The sequence below is a fragment of the Dermacentor variabilis genome, chromosome 11 (genome assembly GCF_050947875.1).
Source record: "Dermacentor variabilis isolate Ectoservices chromosome 11, ASM5094787v1, whole genome shotgun sequence".
NCBI classification, from domain to species: Eukaryota; Metazoa; Arthropoda; class Arachnida; order Ixodida; family Ixodidae; genus Dermacentor; species Dermacentor variabilis.
Genome location: NC_134578.1, coordinates 32,219,575 through 32,243,487, shown reverse-complemented (window position 1 = coordinate 32,243,487; position 23,913 = coordinate 32,219,575). Strand labels below are relative to the sequence as shown.

At 46.3% G+C, this 23,913-nt stretch overlaps 7 non-coding genes across 7 annotated transcripts; all 7 read right to left on the bottom strand.

Moving 5' to 3' along the window:
- Window positions 1-5,364: 5,364 nt before the first annotated feature.
- TRNAY-GUA (transfer RNA tyrosine (anticodon GUA)) lies at window positions 5,365-5,457 on the bottom strand. The gene is made up of 2 exons: window positions 5,421-5,457; window positions 5,365-5,400 (listed from the first exon to the last, which is right to left on the bottom strand). It is a non-coding gene; the product is annotated as a tRNA-Tyr (tRNA).
- Window positions 5,458-6,067: 610 nt separating this feature from the next.
- TRNAY-GUA (transfer RNA tyrosine (anticodon GUA)) lies at window positions 6,068-6,159 on the bottom strand. The gene is given in 2 exon segments: window positions 6,068-6,103; window positions 6,123-6,159. It is a non-coding gene; the product is annotated as a tRNA-Tyr (tRNA).
- An 8,053-nt stretch (window positions 6,160-14,212) lies between these two features.
- Window positions 14,213-14,285, bottom strand: TRNAA-AGC (transfer RNA alanine (anticodon AGC)). The gene has a single exon. It is a non-coding gene; the product is annotated as a tRNA-Ala (tRNA).
- A 3,097-nt stretch (window positions 14,286-17,382) lies between these two features.
- TRNAY-GUA (transfer RNA tyrosine (anticodon GUA)) lies at window positions 17,383-17,474 on the bottom strand. The gene is given in 2 exon segments: window positions 17,383-17,418; window positions 17,438-17,474. It is a non-coding gene; the product is annotated as a tRNA-Tyr (tRNA).
- A 2,957-nt stretch (window positions 17,475-20,431) lies between these two features.
- On the bottom strand, window positions 20,432-20,504 carry TRNAA-AGC (transfer RNA alanine (anticodon AGC)). The gene has a single exon. It is a non-coding gene; the product is annotated as a tRNA-Ala (tRNA).
- Window positions 20,505-22,745: 2,241 nt separating this feature from the next.
- Window positions 22,746-22,838, bottom strand: TRNAY-GUA (transfer RNA tyrosine (anticodon GUA)). Its single transcript has 2 exons — window positions 22,802-22,838; window positions 22,746-22,781 (listed from the first exon to the last, which is right to left on the bottom strand). It is a non-coding gene; the product is annotated as a tRNA-Tyr (tRNA).
- A 579-nt stretch (window positions 22,839-23,417) lies between these two features.
- On the bottom strand, window positions 23,418-23,509 carry TRNAY-GUA (transfer RNA tyrosine (anticodon GUA)). Its single transcript is given in 2 exon segments — window positions 23,418-23,453; window positions 23,473-23,509. It is a non-coding gene; the product is annotated as a tRNA-Tyr (tRNA).
- Window positions 23,510-23,913: the final 404 nt, after the last annotated feature.

Genomic DNA, 23,913 nt, shown 5'->3' with positions numbered 1-23,913 from the left:
CACGCGCAAGCCGACGGTCACGGTGGCCGTGCCTCAAGCGGCTTCAAGCCTCCACCACGCAAGTCCTTCGCATGGTCAGTTCGCATTAGGAACGGAAGTAGAATACGACTTACCGTAACTCATGCAAACCCTCATATTCGGTTAGCACAGCTTATTGGACCCCGTGCCTTCCTCTTCGTTCGGTGGATTTGGATATGCAGACCCGGCTTACACGAAAGGCATACAAGCCTTTCGTTAAGTTTCGTTAAGGCTCTCACCCCGGACATCGACAATTTGCCTGGAAGCACTTCGCTTTCACAACATCATTCGACAGATGAAAGGAACCCATCTCCTAAACCATAGTTAACGCCCCATCACCGGGGGACATGCACGAACGCCGTTGCGAACTGCATCGCTGTAATAAAAGAATTATGCGCTTGGTGGCGTAAATTTGTTGAACTGAACATATTCAGGTGTCGTTGATTATTCAAGCGAAGCTTGTATTGCCTCATTCGTGTCGGGGTCGGTGTTGGTGTTGCCGTACGAAAATACCCAAGCCGCGCGAAAATAGAAATAGCTTGTCACGCTCCAGATACGAGCCACCTACCTCCGGGTTGCGAGACCACCACTCTAAACGATTCAGCCACTCTCGGTTCATCATATGCGCCCTTTAAAGCGGGGTTTTATATGCATCAAGAAGTACACTCCGCGCAAGGCGCGAGCCAATCACAGGTGTCACCGCCCTCCGAGGAGAGAAAGGATGTGATCGCATGTTCGCTTGCCTCACACCAGCCGCTTCCGGCCCGTTCGGTCTCGGCAGCCAGAAATGGAGGCCGCGTTTGGTTCGTTCTGCTCAAGAGCATTCGCCTTTGAAAGAGCGGGAGCGCGTCGCGAGTCTTGCGTTCGACCGAAGAATAGGCAGCGCATGGTGAACGCCGCCGGCAACTTGGCCTAAAAAAGGCTCGTCGTCGTCGTGCCGACCTCGCCGTGAGGGAACGTGAAGCTGAGACGTTACGAAAACGAAGAGCCGCAGATCCCGAGCTTCGCTTGCACCTCTCTCCACAGTCGTGGACGGGCGGTCAATTTTGCCGTATTGTTTACAAAGAAGGCCAGGGTGCCTCTTTAGGGGTAAATTTATGGCTATATATATATATATATATATATATATATATATATATATATATATATATATATATATATATATATATATATATATATATAAACCAATTTCTGTATTGAGTGCGTCCTGTACCTCTGTTAGTGGGAAAGGCAGCAGGAGCAGTCACGGTCAACAAAAAGTCAGCAACGTAGGGGATAGTTTGCAAAGCGGGCTTCGATCGCCTTTCATGTGGTTCACGAAAGGTCCCTATCGATTGTTGCAAGTACCATTCATTAGGCGATATCCATACCATTTAAGCCGACATTCACTTGCTACATGTTTGGGCGTGTAAAACGCCACTTAGAGCAAGAGCTCATTCCAATGTCTTACTTGGGGCGCGTTCCTCCTAGTTATGGCGTGTGTCGAGTCGACTGGCATTCGTTAGTGTCTTGGCTAACTGCTCCTTTAACATGATCGCTGCAACCTTGACATTAACGACGAAACCGCTACATGCCTACCGAAGAGGGCGCGGTTTTTTGCAAGGAAGTCCGTGCGGTCAGACAAATCTATGGACTTGTTGCTGGGGAATCTTGCTTCCAAATGTGCTTTTGCTTCGGTACTACAACGCTATGGACGAGGACGCGTTTTTCTCTGTTTGTGCCTAGCCAAGCTGCGCTACCTAACAGCGGATAAATACTCAGCAATAGGTCGTTTTAAATGGTGATGCGCCAGTGCGTCGTGAACGAAGATGTCTTCAGCTCAAATCACCCTTTTGATAAACTTCTTTCTTTTTCATAATTCTTATATTATATTCCCTTTGACTGCTCTTGTAAATGTTCTTTGTTCTGTGCTTCAGCATCTGGCCTGACACGGAGGGTCCCTGGAACGGCTCTTCACACTTGGCTATTTGTGTATATGTACACGATCATACCATGGGTGTGTCACTCATGGCTATGTCGGCGGATATGGCACCTTTTTTTCAGCGCTGGCGTCTTATAGTACGTGAACGCTAGGGAGCAGTTAGCAGGAAGTTCGCAAGATGTAGTGAAGAGTTTTGTAAGTATTGGTGTTGATTTTGGAAAGTGGAAAGCCGAACACATAATACTGCCGAAGAGCGTGAAAATCCGCTTATAGAGTTTCGCTGTCCTTGATATACTGCTCAATTTGTGATACAACCACTGATGTTTGATGGTTTTTTCTTTATAAATATCTATAGCTTCAGGAATATTATGCGGCAAGCAAAGAAAATGGTTACGTGACCAATTTTTCCTATTCTTGCTCAAACAGGAGGACCAGGTCAATGTGACTCTTGCTGCGAAATTGATTATTTATTATGACTAAGACGGCTAAGACAGAGAGAGAAAGTTTTAGTCAACAACAAAACCCGGAGTGAGTGTCGCCAGAAACGATGCCAATGAGGATTATTTCTATTCTGCCGCAACGGTAAGGTGGTGCCATATGGGATAGCACGGTCACGGCCGACGTTACTACGCTGGTCACGACTACTGCAAAAACACGGTGTTCACCGCTGCTAAGATATATGCAACTACCGTCCTGTTGCAGCGCAATTTATTTTACTTCTTTTATTGGCATCGGCGCAGAAAACGCCCACATTGTATTTATCGCGGATGAAATTAATAAGTAATGCCCGTAAACGTGGTAATAATCTCAACTTCATGCAAAATGGCAATCAGCGAGCGGTTTTCCAGGATGAGTTATGTACATCTGGCGCTACTATATGTGTAACACTCAGTATAATAGCAATACGTTTAGATATGGGCAATTAATTAATTCCAACGGTTTTGCTAAAGAAACGCAAACGAGTTATTAATGGCTGATTTCGGCGCACTAAATTATAAGTTTTGGCCATGAAGAGAGCAAGTTATAAAATTACTTCAAGCTCCTTGGAAAAAGACGAGTCAGCCAACTTGGCATAAAAAGGAATACGCAACAAGATGCCCGTCGCAAATAAGATATGAGTTGGCGTTTGAAAGTTCAATGGGATATATCCTATGACATAGGACTAGTCGAGACATTTTCCTCGATGAAGGCAGGAAGGAGGTAAACAGATACTTTCGTTGTGAATATATGCTTGTTTCCATTTACGTTTACGCCTCCTCTTTGCTCAGTGGAAGTTAATGGATGCTTAATCGCAGCGCCGAGGCTGAACAGCGGCGTTTTCGTTTCGATTAAATTGACGCTGTTGCCTTTTCGCGCTTCCAACTGCGGTATTCGTCTGTTAATTGAGTCTACATTGCCTCTAGACCATCTGGGTCACATTATTTCACACTGCAATACTGACAGTGACAACCCATCGAATGCAATCTCAAGTACACCGTTGTCGAACTCAAAGACTATCTGTACACAGAAGTGGACAAAAAAAATAAATTTGAAATTTGGGTCTTCCGAGCTCAGCTGCTCTGAATTCGCGCGGCTTAATACAATACCGCTAGGCTTGGACACTGACGAGCCCTTCACACCGCGTAGCCTACCTGGCTTACACGCGACTCGCGTATTTACAAAAAGTTCCACAAAGAAACCATGTCCCCTTCTGTCCCTAAGTAGCTAATTGGGTACCTTGCTTTTAGTCAGTTCCAATATTAAGTCACAAGTTATTACCTAGCGTACTCATTTCATATATAAAGTCAAATACATTGGAAAATGTATGGAAGTGGTTTAGGTGCATTGTTGCCGTATGTGTTTCCTGATAATTCCCACTGATTTGGCGGCGACCATTGTGTCATCACAAGCGACGAATACCAGCGACGGGTTTTATATAGCGATGATAGTTTTCTGCACATAGACGCAGACGCTGCCTTCAGCATCTAACCGGGGTGCTCGAAGAGAATGTATATTCAGGTTGTTCACATACCAGTCGGTAAATGCTGTCCACAAGCTAGTTAAGCACCACGAGCGCGAAGTCTATCGCCTCCATTTATTGCCCACCAATCACACACTCTCTGGACAAAAATGTGGATGCCATGCGCAAAAACAATATTCGTGTCTGATTTTCCTCCATTATGAAACACTGACCTGCTACAAGAGTCAGAAACGTAGAAAAGAAGACAGCGTTTGCTTTACGACATACGTCGTTTGTCGCCTCTTTGTTCTGTACATTACAGAAGAGTAGGTAATGAAGAGTAATGAAGAGTAAGTACAGAAGAGCTTTGCGAGATCCAAAGCAAAACTATAGAAAAAAATTGTAGAGGCGCTGCAAATCAAATCGCGGTATACATCTCGCATTCAGAGGGTTTCCATCTGAGTTACATCCCCGACGAGGCCGACTTGTTACAGGATTCCTCAAACAGCACCCCACGTTTAGTATAAAACCCGGAAGAAAGGAGACGGAAACAGCAGCAGAAACCGGTAGTCGCTGCTGTTTTCCTTTTCCTTTCTTTGCTCTCATTTCAAACTAAAAGAGGTTCGATCTGGCTGTCGTGAAGATAAATGAAGTTTCGTCAAACGAATGAAACTAGAGGCATTCTTTACTCTCCGTTTTCCATTGTGTTTTCGCAATCGTTGCAAGAACGTTCTCCGCTGGCTATAACAAGGAAAAATACGGAGCAAAACTTGTTCCAGCTTTAGTAACTTTGACAAACCGCTTCAGTTGTACTATTACCTTGGCTTACAGGAACTCGACTCGAGCGGGTTGAACTTCACAATTCAACTTCACCGAACCCGATCCGACAGTGACCCGAGGCACCCTGCCAAGCTCATTGAATGAGGCAGTCCACCTCTTGGAGGGGGCTTGACCAAGCTCGCCTCGACATTTAGACGGCGGTAAAATGCAAAAAGACGCCCGGCCTACCGTGAGTGACCTGTTCCTTTCAGTTGCCCCAGTTGGTCAAAATTAATCCTGAGCCCAATACAACGGCGTTTCTCATAATAATATCACGGTTTTGACAAGTAACACCCGAAAATCTAATTTTCTTTTAGCCGTCGTGCATGTTACTGAAGTCTAAAATGCGACTCGTTCAGCCAGCTCCCGTGACACACGTCATGGTGAAATGAGAAAATTGTTATTTTTGGGCACGTCACCCGTCAATGCTAGATTGCTACGTGTTGTTTTCTTGTTGCTTTCCGCTCCTTTGTTCTTACTCTTCCCATGACTGTAGAAACACAAAACGAAAATAAAAACGTCAAGGTTTCGTCCAGAGCGAGGTGAAAACTACGCGCGCACTCTGAAACCTGACACGTAGCCACTGATTCTGAACGTTCATAGGATACATGTAGCCAACAACTACTTGAATATAAAAAATCAGGCCCTGACTTGAAAAATAATGCCGTCCGTCGAGCCGGATTCGAACCAGCGACCTATGGATGTCCGCATTGGGTGCAACCTCTACAGTCCACCGCTCTACCAACTGAGCTATCGACGGAATGATGGCACGGTCAATATAGACTTGTCTGGGCTGTACAGTCCCGTAGTGTGTGATCCACGTGCGAAGGCCGAAGCATGGCTTCCAGCTATCGTATTCTAACAACAGGTTTTGAGCCGTTCAGTTTGAATACAACCTTATAAGACACTCCTCAGCGCCTACGCCAAGCGGTGACTGCAGAAAACAAACAGCTCGGGAAATGGAACGTCACATGTAGGTTATTACATGGCGCTGCTCAGCCTCAGGTTGTGGGTTCGATACCCGGCAACGGCGCTCGCGATAATATCGGAGCAAAAAGCAGAAAAAGAAATATTTAGTTGCATGTTCAAGTAGATTGGATCCAGTATTATTTTGACCACCAGGGTATGATCAAAATAACACTGGATTCATTTTTAGCTAGGGACTTCTATCCCGCACAAATACGTTCTTTAGTAGCCCTTTGGATCAAAACTGCTGCTATATGTAACGTTTCTTTTAGCTGCAATATGTGAACGCGAACTAAAGAAACAGTTACAGAACATATCCTGACATAAAGGTAAGACAAACATAAAACTATGCATATTTTACCTCCAAATCGCTTTGTTTTATTTGAAAAAAAAGAAAGGAACAGTCCGTCGAGCCGGATTCGAACCAGCGACCTATGGATGTCTGCTTAGATAAATCCTCTACAGTCCACCGCTCTACCAACTGAGCTATCGACGGAACGAGAAATGCAACGCCTACCGGCTTTTCTTGAAAGAGCCTCCGCACGGTGTAACCCAGTTAACATAGCCGAGGCCCGTTTCGCACACCTTACACGGAGGAGCCGTTGCTGCTCCGCACCTTTTTCTTTGGCCAGAATGACCGATCGCGCATTGTCCGCGTCGTTGTCCCTTACTTTTCACTGCTATTGTGGCATCATTAACAAAACGTATACGGAACCCACTTCGCGTGAGGTGAGTTCTTACCTCATCGCGCTAGCTTTGCTCTCGCAGTGTTTGAACGACCGCTATACTCCGCGTTCGCTTTCATCTTTCGCGGTGCTCGTACAATCGATTACGAGGTACGACGCCGACGGTCGCTGCAGGAACGGACGTCTAAAAGCTGTGCTCTAAAGAAAATCTAGCCTTAGGTAATGTACCACGACGAATGATACCGTTCTCTTTAGTAAAAAAAAAAACTAGCTTTATTGAAAGAATTTCCTTCAACATTTGTATATAATCCTATAAGCTCATAATTTAGTTCCATAGCCCTAGCAATTGAATAGCCTGTATTTTTCCCCGTAAGTTAAGCTTTTAGTTCTATCCACGCACATCCAAGGAGAGTGCAGAAAATGAACACCTGTAGATGATAAGGGTCCTAAGGCAGCTTTCGTTCGAGGACAAAATCAATGGTTTATGGAACTGTTCACACTGTACCAACCGTTTATTTATTTATTTTTTTGTTTTGTTGAATTCGTAGTTTGCGTAGTATCTTTCTTCGTCTAACAACGGCTGTTTGACCTCACAGGGGCCATTTTGAACTTTCACACGCCTGCATAACGCGTCTCTCTCTTTCTCTCTCTCTCTCTTTCTTCTGTTTTCTTTTTTCGCCCATCAATGTAGTGTATTTTCTTTTGACTTTACCCATCGCCGATTCCATGTTTTCATAGAAGCTTTCGACTTCCTGGTCATCATGACTGGATGTAGGGGCATAGACCTGTACGACCTTCAATTTGTGCCTCTTATTAAGTTTCACAACAAAACCTGCCACCCTCTCGTTAATGCTATAGAATTCATGTATGTTACCAGCTATATCCTTATTAATCAGGATTCCGACTTCTAGTTCACGTCTCTCCGGTAAGCCCCGGTAGCATTGTATATACTTATTTTGTCCTCCTAACTTCACTGAGCCCTATTATATCCCATTTAGTGCCCTCTAATTTCTCCAATAACACTGCTAGCTTCGCCTCACTAGAGGATGTTCTAGCTTAAGGTATATGAAATAGGTTTAAGGTACATTAAGAGCATTAAGGGGGATTAGGGTGGCTTAAGGTGAATTGGGGTTGATGAAAGTGTATTAAGGCTTGCTAGGGTGGATTAACGAGGATTAAGAGACATGAACGAGGATTAAGGAGGATTAGAGTGTATGAAGGATGATTAAGGTTGCAAAGCCTACTGTATAAACCTTAGTCTATACTAATTCTTCATCCACCTTATTCGGCCGTAATCCACCTTGTTGCACAATAATCCTAATGCTCCTTAACGCCCTTTATTCCTCCTTAATCCACGCTAATCCTTCATCATTCATTTTAATCCAGCCTAATCCACCATAATCCTTCCTAGGGGCTTTACTCCACCTTAATGCACCCTACTACACCTTCGTCGACATTAATCCACCTTAATTCTCCTTAATACACCTTAATTATTTTATTACATCTTAATCCAATCACTAATCAATCATTACTTAACTTTGCTAATCAGTAATCATCTCTTATACACGGCTACACTTGCTTTGGTTCACTTCTGGCCTTCCTTCGGTCCCGTGACATTTTCTGTAGCTCACAACGCGACCTTGAGACAGATCTAAGGCTTTCGCTTTATAAGCCACACACAATGGGATGTGCCACAAGCAATACTAGATGAGACGCACAAAGTAAAGCCTTTCACATGGCAGAAAAATTGTGTGGAATATATAACTCCCCTCAAAGCTTCTTTTACATCAGTATACCCTTTTCATACGGCTTTAAGAAAAGCCAACCTCCTCATAAACATTGCCTTCATCACTATCGATGCTTTTATCAGCATTTCTCAAAATTGTCAACATAACTGGGGCACGCAACTCGCCCAAAATAACACGCCTCCATAGAATGCTGCGGCCCGTCCGTGGGAGCCCAGGAGATAAAGCGGCCGTGCGCAGCCGGCGTGTGAGGAGAATCGAAGAGCGAAGCGCCGCGAGGAGGAGAGTGTCGCTACTTTCAAATTATCAAGAGACTTTAGCCGAGTTAAGCCACTGCCGATTCTTTTTTGTCTCTCTCTCTCTCTCGCTCCCTAGTCACTACTGCGCATGCGCCACTGGTAGCACCGAGCCACAGGTACAGTGAACTAGAAGCAATTCAGTGCAACGAGCGGCGGGGGCCGCGCCTTGCGGCGCGTGTCACCTGCAGTGGCACCTGAAGCGGTGGCGCTGCCGTCGACCACTCTTGAAGACGACCAGTCTGAGCACGCGCGACCATTGCATTTCAGTGGTATGTATTGGTTGCGGCTTTTTGTTTTGTGCAGTTGTGTTTCGCAAAAGTTCTCGTGTGAGTGCGGCTACTTGCATCAATGAGTGCAATGCAACGTCTCAACCACTGCTACGCTGCAGCGTGTAGCGCAGGATACACCCGAACTAACAGTGCGAAGAAGCTGTCGCTATTCAAGGCGCCTGCAGACCCGGAACGGAGGTGCACGTGGGAGAGAAACCTACATAGAGCCGACAAGCCGCTAACCACAGACTGTGCGGTATGGGAACTGATGTGAAATTATGAAGGAGGTTTGCTTTACCCCTCGGTGGAACTGTTCCGTTTTATCACACAGCTTGAAGACATTGTCATAAATTGTTTTAGTGCACAAAAACTTCATCGGGAAAGTGAAATGGACCTCCTGCACATGATTCATTGTGCCGCTCCCTTGAAGGTGGGATGCAGAGCTCGTGCAGAGAGCCTGACTCCTCGCATTGTCAGCTTTTATGTCACCGTACGGCTCCGTTTTTTAAAGAAAGGTTTGAACAAAGCGCATATTCTGTCAAAAAGAAAGGCAGCAGAGCACTTGAAGCTAAGCATACTGACTTAGCTCAATTTCTACACTGCTTGTCAAGTGCATTAATGATTCTTGTGCTATTGCTGAGCGCCTACAATAAAATCGTATTGGACAGAGAAAGCAATTTCGAAGTTCTTCCTTCTTTTTTTCTGCGCGTCAGATTTCGTCTTCTGTAGCACGTGCTTTAAAATGAAGTGCTTTCTCGTGTAAATATTAAATCCGCCTTAATCGGCCGAATTTCTGTGCATGTACACCCTAGCAGATACTGTGAACAAGTTGTCTTTTGCGATCGCCAACGTCATGCGAATGTTTGGTCCCGCGAATAAGTATTGCTTCGTAAAATTCAGTACTCGCCAATTATTCCGGTATTGCCATCTAGCCCGAGTTGGCGACTAAGCGTGAAAAATAAAGAAATTGCAGCGCATCGACTGTCCTTCGTCCGCTACTGGTTTTGCTTTGTAAGACACGCCCGAAATCATACGGCCAGCTCAAACACCTCTGCGCACATAAAGTACCCAAAAGAATAATTGCAAACCCAAGCTGAATTAAGTTAAAACAGCGGCTGTACATAACCAAATGCGCTTTCTATTTTTCTGCGCCACGTACGCTGCAGAGGCGAACCAGGACAAGCTTTCACGAGCGGTCGATTGCAGCGCCGCCGCTGCAGATGCCACCGCGCACGTCAGCGCAAAGGCATGGTCGTGCCACCGGAAAGTGTTCTAGTACACTGTACCACAGGTGTTCCGCCGCTGCCCAGCGCCGCGCCTTGCCGCTTCCGCCGTTTGCTATGACGTCACATTGCGTTCCTCGTCGTTGCGCTTGCCTCCGCTTGCTTCGCCAGCTGCGTCGCATGCCTGACAACAGGTCGGAGGACTGAAAAGGAGAGCTCGCGTGCGCCGCAACCACAGTTGAGGCGGCAGTATGGACGGCGACAATTCTGATAAGCAGGAGGAGGCCTGGTATCGAATGCAGAAAGAGATGAAGATGAAACGAATAGCACAGGAAACAGACAAACAGTGCGCCGAACGACTGGCTAAACGTCGCAACATAGCTAGACAACCATACTAACCTGGACTTGCAATCAAGATTAACCAAGGCTAACCATGCTATGCCTTAGCTGTCGCTACGTATATCCTGGCATAGCCGAGCTAAGCCACTACCAATTTTTGTTCTAAACACCAGAGAACAATTGTTCAAAATCGGTGAAGCCGAGTTTATTCGCCGCTGGTCTACGCGGTACCTAAGCGACTTCTGAGGCAAAAGGATGGTGCTCAAATCCTGTCTGCCTGAGTTGAGACTTGGTATTTGTATGTGCCTCGGATGTCATACATGAATTCGAGGCTGACACTAATGCTTTTGCATGGTAATTCTAATGATGTTTTGTTGTTGTGTGTCGGAAAACCATTGTCAAGCAGACACCATTTACTATTTCATTTGCTGATCGGTATTGTTCAAGGAAGCTTTACGAAAAATTTAAACCTCCTTGGTTTTGAAAAAAAATTTAATTATTATGAACTCCAACCAATAATTTATTTGAAACCCAAAGTTTCGGGACCAGCTCGGTCCCTTCTCCAGCGGTGACTAGAACGTGGGCCAGCAGCAGCACGGGACGGCCTACGGTCTCCCTTTGTTAGCACGTGACGCAGTCTAACGTACGCGGGAGGGGAGAGTTCCCGATGTCCTATTCATTGTCGCCTTTGTGAGCCGGATGGGCCAAGACTCGACGTGGCATCTCCTAAACGGATTATGCTCCGCGGCCAAGACGCTCGCCTCCTCGAAAGTGATTTTCTGGTCGGCGCGCTCGGAGTGCTCGGCGAGGGCGTTGCCTTCAGAGTTCAAGAACCGGACGTCGTTCTTGTGTCGCCTTATCCACTCGGAGAGGTATTTTGTTTCGCCGGTGTACGAAGCTGGGCACTTGGCGCACGGGATTTTGTAGATTACACCTGGTTGTTTTTCTCTGGAGACGTGGTCTTTGGGTCGTGCTAAGAAGCGGCCGAATGTAGAAACAGGGTCTGCGAGATACGCAGATATCGTACTTTCGTAGGGTGCGTGTCAGTGCTTCGCAGGTGCCGCTCAGGTATGGGACGCACAACGCGAGCTCGTTTTGTTGTTTCCGCGGTGACTGGACTGCCTGTATTCTGATCCTGACGGCGGGAAACTCTTCGAATAAAGTGGCCTGTGTAGCCATTCCCCTGCAGATCGGCGAACACGGTGGCTTCTTCTTCTTTTTTCTCCGCTTCGGAGGAGCAGATGCACTTTGCTCTCCTCAGAAGAGAGGAGACGACGGATGCCTTGTTGTTTACATGGTGATTACAATTAAAATTTAGGTAGCTGCCGGTATGAGTTGTCTTCCTATGCCCACCGAACTTTAGATCGCCCCCTTGTCTTCTTATAAGGACGTTAATGAATGCCAACGTGTTGTTTTTTCTCGTTCCATTGGGAACTGCATATATGGCTCGACCGAATTCGGATGTGCAAGGAAGTTTTTCACCACTGATGTCTTTAGGATGCAGAAGCAATCGTCAATGTACAGAACGAAAAAAAGTTGGTTTTCCTTGAAATTTTTCTTGAAAAGTTATATTGCCCTTTGGATAAACTTTTTTGTCTAAAATCTTATCATTTTCTCTTTGACTGCTCCAGTAGATGCTCTTTTTTGTTCGGTGCTTCAGCATCAGGCCTGACATGGAGGGCCCCTGCCACGGCTCTTCACACTTCCACATTCTTGGCTATTTGTGTATATGTACACGATCACACCATGGGCGTGCTTCACATGCATGGCCATGTCGGCGGATGTGGCAATTTCTTTTCAACGCTGGCTTCTCATAGAACGTGAACGCTAGGAACTTCGCAAGATGTAGTGAAGAGTTTTGTAAGTATTGGTATAGATTTTGGAAAGTGGCAAACCGAACACATATGACTGCTGAAGAGCGTCAAAACACGGTTAGAGTTTCGCTGCCTTTGATGGTGTTACTTACTTTGGCATACAACCACTGAGTTCTTAAGGATTTATTCCTTTATTAGTATATATAGCTTCAGGAATATCATGCGGTAGCCAATCAAAATGGTTACGCGACCAATTTTTCCGATTCTTGCTCAAATAGGAGGGCCAGGTAAATATGACTCTTCCTGCGAAATTGATGGCTAAAACGCCTAAGACACACACAGAAAGAGAGAGACCAAGCTTTAGTCAACAACAAAACCCAGAGTGAGTGTCGCCATATATGCGATGCCCATGAGAATTCCTTTAAAGCGAAAGCTTTACTACGCCAGCCAGCGAGCCATTTTGGCTCGTCGCGCCGTATGCTGTATGCCGGCAGCCGTATGCCATATGCCGTGGCTGACGAACGACCTTGAGCCGCCGTTGCCTAGCAACGCCGCAGCCGCGCTCCAACAGATCACGTCGCCGTCGATGCCGCTGCCGCGCCGCTCGATCCACCAGATGTGCTCCGATGGGGTAGAGGGAGAGAAGGTGCCGCCTCGCCGGGGATATATATATATATATATATATGCGCTTCGCCTCAGCGCACTTAGTTGTTATGGAGAGCGCGAAAGAGACGCTAGAACGACAGAACGAAGCGAGGAAGAGACAACGCGCTCAAGAGACGCGAGAAGAACGCGCCGAGCGACTCGAGTAGCGTCGTAGCGAAGATGCGGCTAGAAGAAGTCCTGCCACGTCCCGGAGTGACTCTACAAGTGCAGAAGCTACCGCTTTTGCAGCCCTTGCTTTCGCAGTTCAACTAGGGTTAACCAGAGCTAAACCACAGGCAATTTTTTATTCTGCCGCCACGATAAGGCGGCGCTATCCGTGATAGTCTGGTCACGGCCTACGTTCCTACAGTGTTCACGACTACTGCGAAAACACGGTGTTCCCTGCTGCATTCATATATTCCACCACCATCCTGTTGCAGCGCAATTTACTTTTTTTTTCAGTGGCATCGACGCAGAAAACACCACCTTGAATATATCGCGGATAAAATCAGTAAGTAATGCCCGTAAATGTGGCAGTAATCTCTACTTCATGCAAAATGGCAATCAGCGGGCGTTTTTCCAGGATGCGTTATGTGCACCTGACGCTACAATACACGTAACACTCAGTATAATAGCAATACATTTAGATATGAGCAATTATTAAATTCCAAAGTTGTGGCTAAAGAAATGCAAACGGGTTAGTAATGACTGGTCTCGGCGCACTGAATTATAAGTTGTGGCCACGAAGAGAAGCAAGTTATTAGATCACTTCAACGTCCTTAGGAGAAAAAATTACTCAGCCAGGTAGACTAGAAGAAAAAGGAATGCGCAATAAGATGCTCGTGGCGAATAAGAGATGAGTTGGCGTTTGAAAGTTCATTGTGATATATGCTATGAGGTAGGACTAGGCGAGCCACTTTTCTCTATGATGGCAGGAAGGAGGTAAACAGACACTTTCCTTGTGAAGATGCTTGTTTCCATTTACATTCACGCCCCCTCTTCGCTCAGTGGGACCTTATTGGATGCTTATTCGCTGTTTGGACCATTTTCTTATTGAGCGCCTGTGTACCACCGATGCTGCTGATAAGCCGAAAATTTCCCCAAACCCGAGAAAAAAGAAGGCCAGGCTGTAACAAAAAAAAATATAATACGTATAGGTTACCACCAAAGCACGGATAAGGAGTACCTCGCTTCACAGCAAGCTCACACAGGTCACGCGCACTTTTTGGGCACGCCAACAATTTTGCTGTTATTGGCGTACATCCATCTATCATGTATATAGCCCTATCTACATGAAAAAGTGCCGCTATATATTATATTTTGTTGCTGCTATTTCTTTTTCTTCTGCACTAGCGTATTTCTTTCGTTAAAAGAAAAAAAGAGAGAAGTTTCAGTGGAGCATGGCTACTACGCTTTCTTAGCTGCCCTGGTTTCACTGTGTCTTCTGTGTCGCGCTACTCCCAGTCTTGGTATGAACTATCGTTCCTGAACAGTCGAGTCAATTAAGGCCTGAAAATAAAAATTTTCAATGGAGGTGCTGGGTATCGATCCCAGTACCTCTCGCATGCTAAGCGAGCGCTCTACCATCTGAGCTACACCCCCGCCGGAGAATCAGCGCAACAGAACGCCACTTCGTCCATAGGCATTCGACGCGATACTAGGCCGTACGACGAGACCGAAAATTCCGGCGGCAAACCGGCTGCTCTGGGAACCTCGCCGCGCATCCTAACGAGCCAGCGTCAGCCAGTGTACAATGCCTAGGCTGGAGAGTCAGGTTCTCGTTTCGATTAAATCGGCGCTGTTGCCTTTTCGTGCTTCCAACGGCGGTATTCGTCTGTTAATTGAGTCTACATTGACTCGGCACTGTCTGGGTAACACTATATCACACTGCAATATTGACGATGGCAACCTATAGAACGCAGTCGCAAATACACCGCTATCCAAGTCAAAGACTATTTGCATGCAGAAGGGGACAAAATATATATTTTACATCTTGGGTCTTCCGAGCTAAACTACTCTGAGTTGGCGCTGCTTAATACAATACCACTAGGCTCGCACACTGGTGAGCCATTCACACCGCATAGCCTACTTGGCTTACACACGACTCGCGTATTTACGAAAAGTTCCACACGGAAACCATATCCTCTTCTGTCCCTAAGTAGCCAATCCGGTACCTTGTTTTTAGTCAGTTTCAGTATCAACTCACAAGTTATTACCTATCGCATTAATCTCGTATATAAGGTCAAATACATTGGAAACTGTATGGAAGTGGATTGGGTGCATTTGTGCCGCAAATGTTTCCTCAAAATTCCCACTGATTTGGCGTAGACCATTGTTTCATCACAGACGACGAATAGCAGCGACGGGTTTCATATAGCGATGATAGTTTTCTGCACATAGACGCAGATGCTGCCTTCGACATCTACCCACGGCGCTTGAAGAAAATGTATTTTGAGGTTCGTCGCCTACCCGTCGCTATATGCGGTCCGCAAGGTAGTCAAAAAGCAGGAGCACGAAGTCTATTGATTCCATTTATTGTCCACCAATCACACGCTGTCTGGGCAAACATGCTGGTGCCATACGCAAGTTCTAATATTCGTGTGTGATTTTTCCCCAGTATAAAACATTGACCTGCGCCAAGAGACAGCAACGCAGAAAAGAAGACAGCGTTTGCTTTACGACACCCGTCGTTTGTTCTATCTTTTTTCTGAACATTCCAGAAGAGGTTTGCCAGACCCAAAGCAAAACTATAGAAAAACAAATTGTACAGGTACTGCATATATATATCGCAGTGTACCTCTCGCATTCAGAGGGATTCCATCGCAGTTACCTCCCCGCCGGGGGCGACTTGTTACAGGATTCCTCAAATAGTACACCGCGTTTATTGTGAAACCCGGACGAAGAAATGAGAGGGAAACAGCAGCAGAAACCGGTTGTCGCTGCTGTTTCTCTTTTCCTTTGTCTCTTCTCATTTCACACTAAAATGGATGCGATCTGGCTGTCGCGAGGATCACTGAAGTTTCGTCAATCGAATGAAACTAGCGAAACTCTTAACTCTCCGTTTTACAATGTGTTTCCGCAATCCATGCGACAACGTTCTCCGCTGGCGGTAGCAGGAAAAAAAACAGAGCATCAGATATTCTAACTTTAGTAACTTTGGCAAACAGTTTCAGTTATACTATTACCTTCGCTTACATGAACTCGACGCGAGCTGGTCGAGTTTCGGAATTCGACTACACCGGACCCGATCCGACAGTGTCCCCAGGCTGCATGCCAAGCTAGTTGAATGAGTCAATCCACCACTTGAAAGCGGCTTGACCGAGCTCGCCTCGACGCTTAGATGGCGCCAAATGCAAAAAGACGCCCGCTTCCCGTGAATAACGTGCGCGTTTAAGAAGCCCCAGGTGGTCAAAATTCAATTCTGAGTCCACCATTACGGCGTGTCGTATAATCATATCACCGTTTTGGCAACTAACACCCCAAAATTTAATTTTGTGTTAACCACCGTGCATTTTATTGAAGTCTAAAATGCGTTAGTAGGATCTTGACGAGGGTTAGTTGGTTCACATTTAGAGCTGAGGTTAAACAGCTGGAATTGGAACAGCGCGTTTTATTCGCGCTGTTTAACCTCAGTTCTAAAATACTATTCGTTTAGTCACCTCCCATGATAATACAGCCATAAAATACGATTCGTTTAGCCACCTCCAATGATAATACACGCCATGGTGACATGGGAACATTGTTTTGCTGGGCACGTCACCCGTCAATGTGAGATTGCTAGGTGTTGTTTTGTTGTTGTCTTCAGCTGTTGTTATTGTTTTTCTTCGCATGACTATAGAAATGCAAAACGCAAAAAAAAATGCTAACGTTTCGGCCAGAGCAAGCTGAACACTACGCGCGTGCTCTGAAACCTTGGACGTGACCACTGATGCTGAACGTACATATGCTACACGCAGCCAACAAAAATTTTAAAAGAAATTCTTGCCCTGATGCGATAAAGGGACATCGGCCGTCCAGCCGAACAGAGTGCAATCTCTACTGTGGGTGCAACCTCTACAACCCGCCGCTCTACCAAAAGAGCTATCGACGGAACAAGGAGGCCGTCAATGCTGAATTGTCCTGGCGGTACACTCCCGTAATGTGTCACCTCAGGTGCGAAGGCCAAAGCGTGTTTTCCAACAGTCGTGAATTCCAATAAGTTCTACGACGCTGAGGTTGAATACAACCATATAAGACAACCCTCAGTGCCTCCTTCATGCGGTGACTACAGAAAACAAACACTTCGGTAACGGGAACGTCACACGTCAGGTATTGCATGGCGCTGCTCAGCCTCAGCTTGCGGGTTGGACAGCTGGTGACGGCGCTTGCGAAGATATGGGAGCGGAATTTAGAAAAAGAAAAATTGAGTTGCATGTTTAAGTAGAGTGAATGCAGCATTATTTTGATCACCCAGGTGAGATCAAAATAATACTGGATTCATTTTTCAACTTAGGCGCTTCGATCCCCCACAAATATTTTCTTCAGTAACCCTTTGGAGCAAAACTGCTGCCACATGTTGCGTTTGTTTTAGCCGCAATATCTCAACACGAACTAAAGAAAGAGTTAACAGAACATATCCTCAAATTGAAACAACGCAAAGATGAAAAATATACACATATTACCTCCGAATCACTTTTTTGATTTGCCGAAAAAAAAACAGTCCGTCGAGCCGGATTCGAACCAGCGACCTATGGATGTCCGCTTAGGTGAAACCTCTACAGTCCACCGCTCTACCAACTGAGCTATCGACGGAACGGGAAACGCTGCGTCCACCGGTTAACCTTGAAAGCGGCCCCGCACGGTGTGACCCAGTTAAGATAGCCGAGGCCCGTGTCGCACATCTTACAGGGAGCCGTTGCGGCTTCGCGCCTTTTTCGTTGGCCAGAATGACTGATCGCGCTTTGTCCTCGTCGCTGTGCCTTTCTTTTCGCTGCTATTGTGGCGTCATTGACACAACGCATACGCAACCCGCCTCACGTGAGGCGCGTTCTTACGTCGTATTTTGCGCTGTGCACACATGCTGATACTGAGTCACCAACTTGCCCAAGCTTACACCTTATCAAACTATATTGAAAGCTTTTAGATGGGTTATCATTAGGAGTGTCGAAATTGGAAAATGTGTGTGCGTGTGTGCGTGTGCGTGTGTGTGTGTGTGTGTGTGTGTGTGTGTGTGTGTGTGTGTGTTTGTGTGTGTGTTTGTGGGTGTGTGTGTGTTTGTGTGTGTGTGTGTGTGTGTGTGTGTGTGTGTGTGTGTTTGTGTGTGTGTGTGTGTGTGTGTGTGTGTGTTTGTGTGTGTGAAGTGTGTGTGTGTGTGTGTGTGCGTGTGTGTGTGTGTGTGTGTGTGTGTGTGTGTGTGTGAAGTGTGGAATGCCAGTCACGTGGTACATTGAGGGGTACAGAGACGACTGTATGCCGCAAGTTGTGCTTCGCTCCTCGAAGAGGAAGGACATGCGTCCAATGAGCTGCTGAATTGCGATTTGGGGAAAGCCGTTTAAACCATGGATCAGGGAGCTCAAATAGGTGCGACGTATTAACCCATTTCTTTCGCATTTACCGCTAACTCGCCCCTTCTTTTGCTCAGATGCTCCAACTGAGACGCCGGTGCTTTAACCCTCACTTGATGAGATCGCCGATAAGTCGTGCGGAATTGACGAAGCTGTGCAACGCACTTCAGTTCTTCCAGAATGCTTATGGCTTTATGCCCGAAGTTGGCGGAGAGGAAACGGCACAAATAGACGGCAACGTTCGATCGCACATCGCGGTGGCCCCAATTCCCAATAACATGCACTCCAAGTACCATCCCGGACGACGCAGGGCAAGGGCAAAGACTCTTCACAAACGTTTTGGCATGGGACCGGGAGTGTACTATACGGATGCCAGTCGAACCAGCTGAGACACCTTCATCATAGTCTCTACATGTAAGAACGACATAACAACGGCATCCTTCAAAACCACCTCGGCATGCGTGGCAGAGGCTGTAGCCATCTCCTTGGCCATTCAAGACGCCGAGCGCCAAACCAATTCGGCTGTCATATTATCTGACACACAAGCGGCTTGCCGCCTGTTTCTACGTAGAACGGCACCACAATCAATACTCAAAATGACAAGCAATCAACTAGAGGGGCACCACACTATCATATGGTGTCCGGAACACTAGGGACTGGAAGGAAACGCGAGGGCAGACCATATTCCTCGAGGATTAAACGTCCGAGCAACGGCATGGTCTAGCGGCGGCCTTCCACCGAATTCTCGTGACATCCTCCAGCAAAGGCAGGAGCGGAGACGTTTTAGACATCCTCACTCCGATTTAAACAGCCAACAGGAGAGGCACTGGCGTCGTACTCAGAAGAATACATACCCTACACAGAATACACCCCACGAGGTTCACTGACGAGTGCCCGTGAGGCACAGACACACTCACACTAAACCACATCACATGGGAGTGCCCCGGGAATCCTCCGCACATAGACAGCCCCATATTACACCAACATCCACTAAAAAGGAATAGGCAGTGGGAGGCATGGCTTGCGGACGAGGGTTGGGAGAGCCAATTGGCTCTTCTGTACCAAGCCTGTCCTCGTGTCAGTGGGGCCCTGGAATAGTGACCCCAACCATCGTGCCTTAGTTTATTTATATTTAATAAAGCCTTCACTCACTCACTCACTCACTCACTCACTCTCACTCACTCACTGGCGCGACGCGCAGGTTAAATGTTTCCATACGTGCGACCTAGGACGGACCACAGCTAGAGTTTTCGATAATCAGGCTATGGTCACGCATTGTTCAGCTATTTTCCCCGTAAATAATTTCAGAGAGATTGAAACTGTAAAAGCACAGCATTCCACGTGAAAGTGGAGACTGGAATCCCTCGGCGGTGTTTCGAGCTAGGCGCAATATCACGAAGAGAAAGCGAAACGGGAAATTAACGTGAATGACAAGAAATTCTATTCCGAACATTTTATCTTTTTTGAAATTTTAGCCTAATAAAAAGCAAAAAACGAAAGCGCTCTTTGATTTTGTAGTGCTTGTTGTGTTTTGTTCTTTTACTTTTCTAATCACTCTCATCTTTTATTCACGCCAAAGCTATTTCGTATAATCCACAAACAAAAAATTCACCTGAACAGCATATAAACTTCGGGTATATTTGCAGCGCTTCTAAAGATGTTTTATTAAAGAAAATGAGGCAGTCTTAAACAGGATTTACATTCATTGCTTATGCTTATGCTGCCGTGTGAACAGTGCTTCCCTTCTTGCATATGTTATCGTCTTGGTGGAATAGTGCCGCGAATGTGACTCACTCTTCGTATCGACTCTTGATGAAATGAAATTTTTATAAACACAAGAGAACAGTCGTTCAAGCTCGATGAAGCCTATGTACCTATGCACATAAGCCTCATGTCCATCTACCATGTATAGTCCGTCTATCATGGCCTATGCACGTCTATCATATAGAGTCCGGTCTGCATGAAACACTGCTGTTAGACGTCTTATTTAGTTGCTGCTCTTCTTTATTTCTTGTGCACGAGTGTTTTTCAATCGCTAAAAGAAAATACATAAAATTCAGTAGAGCATGGCTAATTCGCTTGCATCGTTGTACTCGTTTCACTGCGTCTTCGGTGTCGCGTTATTGCCAGTCTTGCTATAAATTATCGTTCCTGAACAGCCGTGTCAAGTTAAAAAGAAAGGAGGCCTGAAAAAAAAATAACCAGTGGAGGTGCTGGGTATCGATCCCAGTACCTCTCGCATGCTAAGCGAGCGCTCTACCATCTGAGCTACACCCCCGACGGACGGTGAGCGCAACAGAACGCCACTTCATCCGTAGGCATTCGACGCGAAACTAGGCCTTACGACGGGACCGAACGTTCCGGCAGCAACCGGCTGCTCCGACAACCTCACCTCGCATTCTAACGAGCCAGCGTAAGTCAGTGCACAGCGCAGAGGCTGAACAGGCGGCGTTCTCGTTTCGAATAGATTGGTGCTGTTGCCTGTGCGTACTTCCAACAGCGGCATTCGTATGTTAATTGAGCCGACATTGACTCTGGACCATGTGGGTCATATTATTTCACACTAGGACATTGGCGGTGGCTACCTATAGAATACAGCCGCAAATGCACCGCTGTCCAACTCAAGGACAATTCGTTTACAGAAGCGGACAAACAGATATACTTTGCATTCTAAGTTGGCGCTCCTTATAGAACAATATCGCTAGGCTCTGACCATTGCCCCTTGAAAGTGAGGTGCCATTCACACCACGTAGCCTACCCGTCTTAAACACGACTCACGTATTTCCAAAAAGTTCCACAAGGAAACCAAAACTTCATCTGTTGTAAGTAGCTACGCGGCTACCTTCAATAGTTTCAACGTTACTTTCAATAGTAGTTTCACTATTAACTCACAAGCTATTACCTAACGTATGAGTGTCGTATATAAAGTCAAATACATGGGAAAGTGTATGAAAGTGGTTTGGGTGCATTATTGTCGTAAATGTTACCTCAAGATTCCCGCTGATTTGGCGCCGACCATTGTGCATCACAGGCGACGAATAGCAGCGACGGCTTTCATATAGCGATGATAATTTTCTGCACATAGACGCAGATGCTGCCTTCAGCACCTAACAAGGGTACTTGAAGCAAATGTATTTTCAGGTTCGTCACGTCCGCAAGGTAGTTAAAAACCATGAGCACGAAGTCTATTGATTTTATTGCCCACCAATCACACGCTGTCTGGGCAAGCATGCGGGTGCCATACGCAAGCACAATATTCGTGTCTGATTTTCCTCCAGGATGAAACACTGACCTGCGCCAAGAGTCAGCAACGCAGAAAACCATAGAGCGTTTCCTTTACGACATACATCGCTTGTGCACTCTTTGTTCTGAACATTGCAGATGAGGTTTGCGAGATGCAAAGCAAGATTATATAGAAAAATAAATTGTAGACGTGACGCATATTAATCGCAGTACACCTCTCGTATTCAGAGAGAGGGATTCCAACTGAGTTACATGCCCGCCGAGGGCGGCATGTTACACGATTCCTAAAACTGCACACCACGCTTAGTCTGAAACCCGGACGACGACAGGAGAGGGTAAAAGCATCAGAAACCGGTTGTCGCTGCTGTTTCTCTTTTCCTTTGTTTGTTCTCATTTCAGACTGAAAGGGGTGCGATCTGGTTGTCGCGAGGATAAAAGAAGTTTCGTCTATCGAATGAAACTAGAGACACTCCTAACTCTCCATTTTCCATTGTGTTTCCGCAATCCTTGCAACAACGTTCTGCGCTGGCGGTACCAAGAAAAAACAGAGCAAAGCGTGTTCTAGCTTTAGTAATCTTATCAAACAGCTTCAGTTTTACTATTACCTTCGCTTACAGGAACTCGACTAGAGCGGGTTGAGTTGCAGAATTCGACTTCACTGAACCCGATCCGACAGTGTCCCCAGGCATCCTGCCAAGCTGGTTGAATGAGTCAGTCCACCACTTGGAGGCGTCTTGGCCAAGCTCGCCTCGACGTCTAGATGGCAGCGAAATGCAAAAAGACGCCCGCGTACCGCGAGTAAAGTGCACGTAAAGAAGCCCCAGCTGGTCAATATTAATCCCGAGTCCACCACTTCGGCGTGCCTAATCATCATATCATGGTTTTGGCACGTAACACCCCAAAATTTAATTTTGTTTTAACCGCCTTGCATTTTAGTGAAGTCTAAAATGCGATTCGTTTAGCCACCTCCTATGATACACGTCATGGTTGCATGATAAAATTGTTATTGTTGCGCACGTCACCCGCCCGTCAGTGTGAGATCGCTACGTGTCGTTCTGTTGTTGTTTTCCGGTCTTTTATTTTTACTCTTCGCGTGACTGTAGAAACGCAAAACACCAAAAAAACGCTAAGATTTCGGCCAGAGCGAGGTGAAAACTACGCGCGTAATTGGAAGCCCGACACGTAGCCACTTATTTTTAATGTGCATACGATGCACGTAGCCAACACCGACTTGACAATAAAAAACATTGCCCTGACGGGGAACAAAAGAATACCGTCCGTCGAGCCGGATTCGAACCAGCGACCTATGGATGTCCGCATTGGGTGCAACTTCTACAGTCCACCGCTCTACCAACTGAGCTATCGACGGAACAAGGACAGTTTTGTAATGTGTCACCTCAGGTGCGAAGGCCGAAGCGTGCCTTCCAACAGTCGTGTTCTAACAACATGTTTTTGGCCGCTCTTATTGAATACGACCTTAAAAGACACGCCTTACCACCTACGGCATGTGGCGACTACAGAAAACAAACGCCTCTGGAAAGGAAACTTCACACGTCGGCTATCGCATTGCGCTGCTCACCCCCAGGTTGCGGGTTGGATACCCGGCGACGGTGCTCGCGAAGGTATGGGAGGGGATTATAAAAAAAAACATTTAGTTCCATGTTAAAGTCAAGAAGATCCAGTATTATTTTGACCACCCAGGTGTGATCAAAATGCTACCGGATTCACTTTTCAGCTTAGGAACTCAGATCCCCCACAAATGGTTTCTTTAGTAACCCTTTGGAGCAAAACCGCTGCTATATGTTACGTTTATTTTAGTCGCAATATGCCAACGCGCACATAAGAAAGAGCTAAGAGAACATAGCCTAATATTAAAGCAACACAAACATGAAGAATATACTTATATTCCCTCCCAATTGCGTTTATTGATTTGCAGAAAAAAAAACACTCCGTCGAGCCGGATTCGAACCAGCGACCTATGGATGTCCGCTTTGATGAAACCTCTACAGTCCACCGCTCTACCAACTGAGCTATCGACGGAACGAGAAATGCGGTGCTTATCGGTTTGTCTTGAAAGCGGCCCCGCACGGTGTGACCCAGTTAAGATAGCCCAGGCCCATCTCGCACACCTTACACGGAAGAGCCGTTTCTGCTTCGCACTTTTTTTCGTTGGCCAGAATGACTGATCGCGCTTTGTCCGCGTCGTTGTGCCTTTCTTTTCGCTGCTATTGTGGTATCATTAACGCTACGCATACGCAACCCACTTCCCGTGAGGCGCGTTCTTGCCTCACGTGGAAACAAAAGAAGATTCTGGGGAAAACAATTCACCGACGATTACGACTCTCCCTAATGCGAATTTTGAGCGCAGCTGTTTAGGTGTTTTTATTTCGCGATATATTGGTAGGCGCGTACCAACCGTTTCCTATCAGCCGCCATGCTTGCTT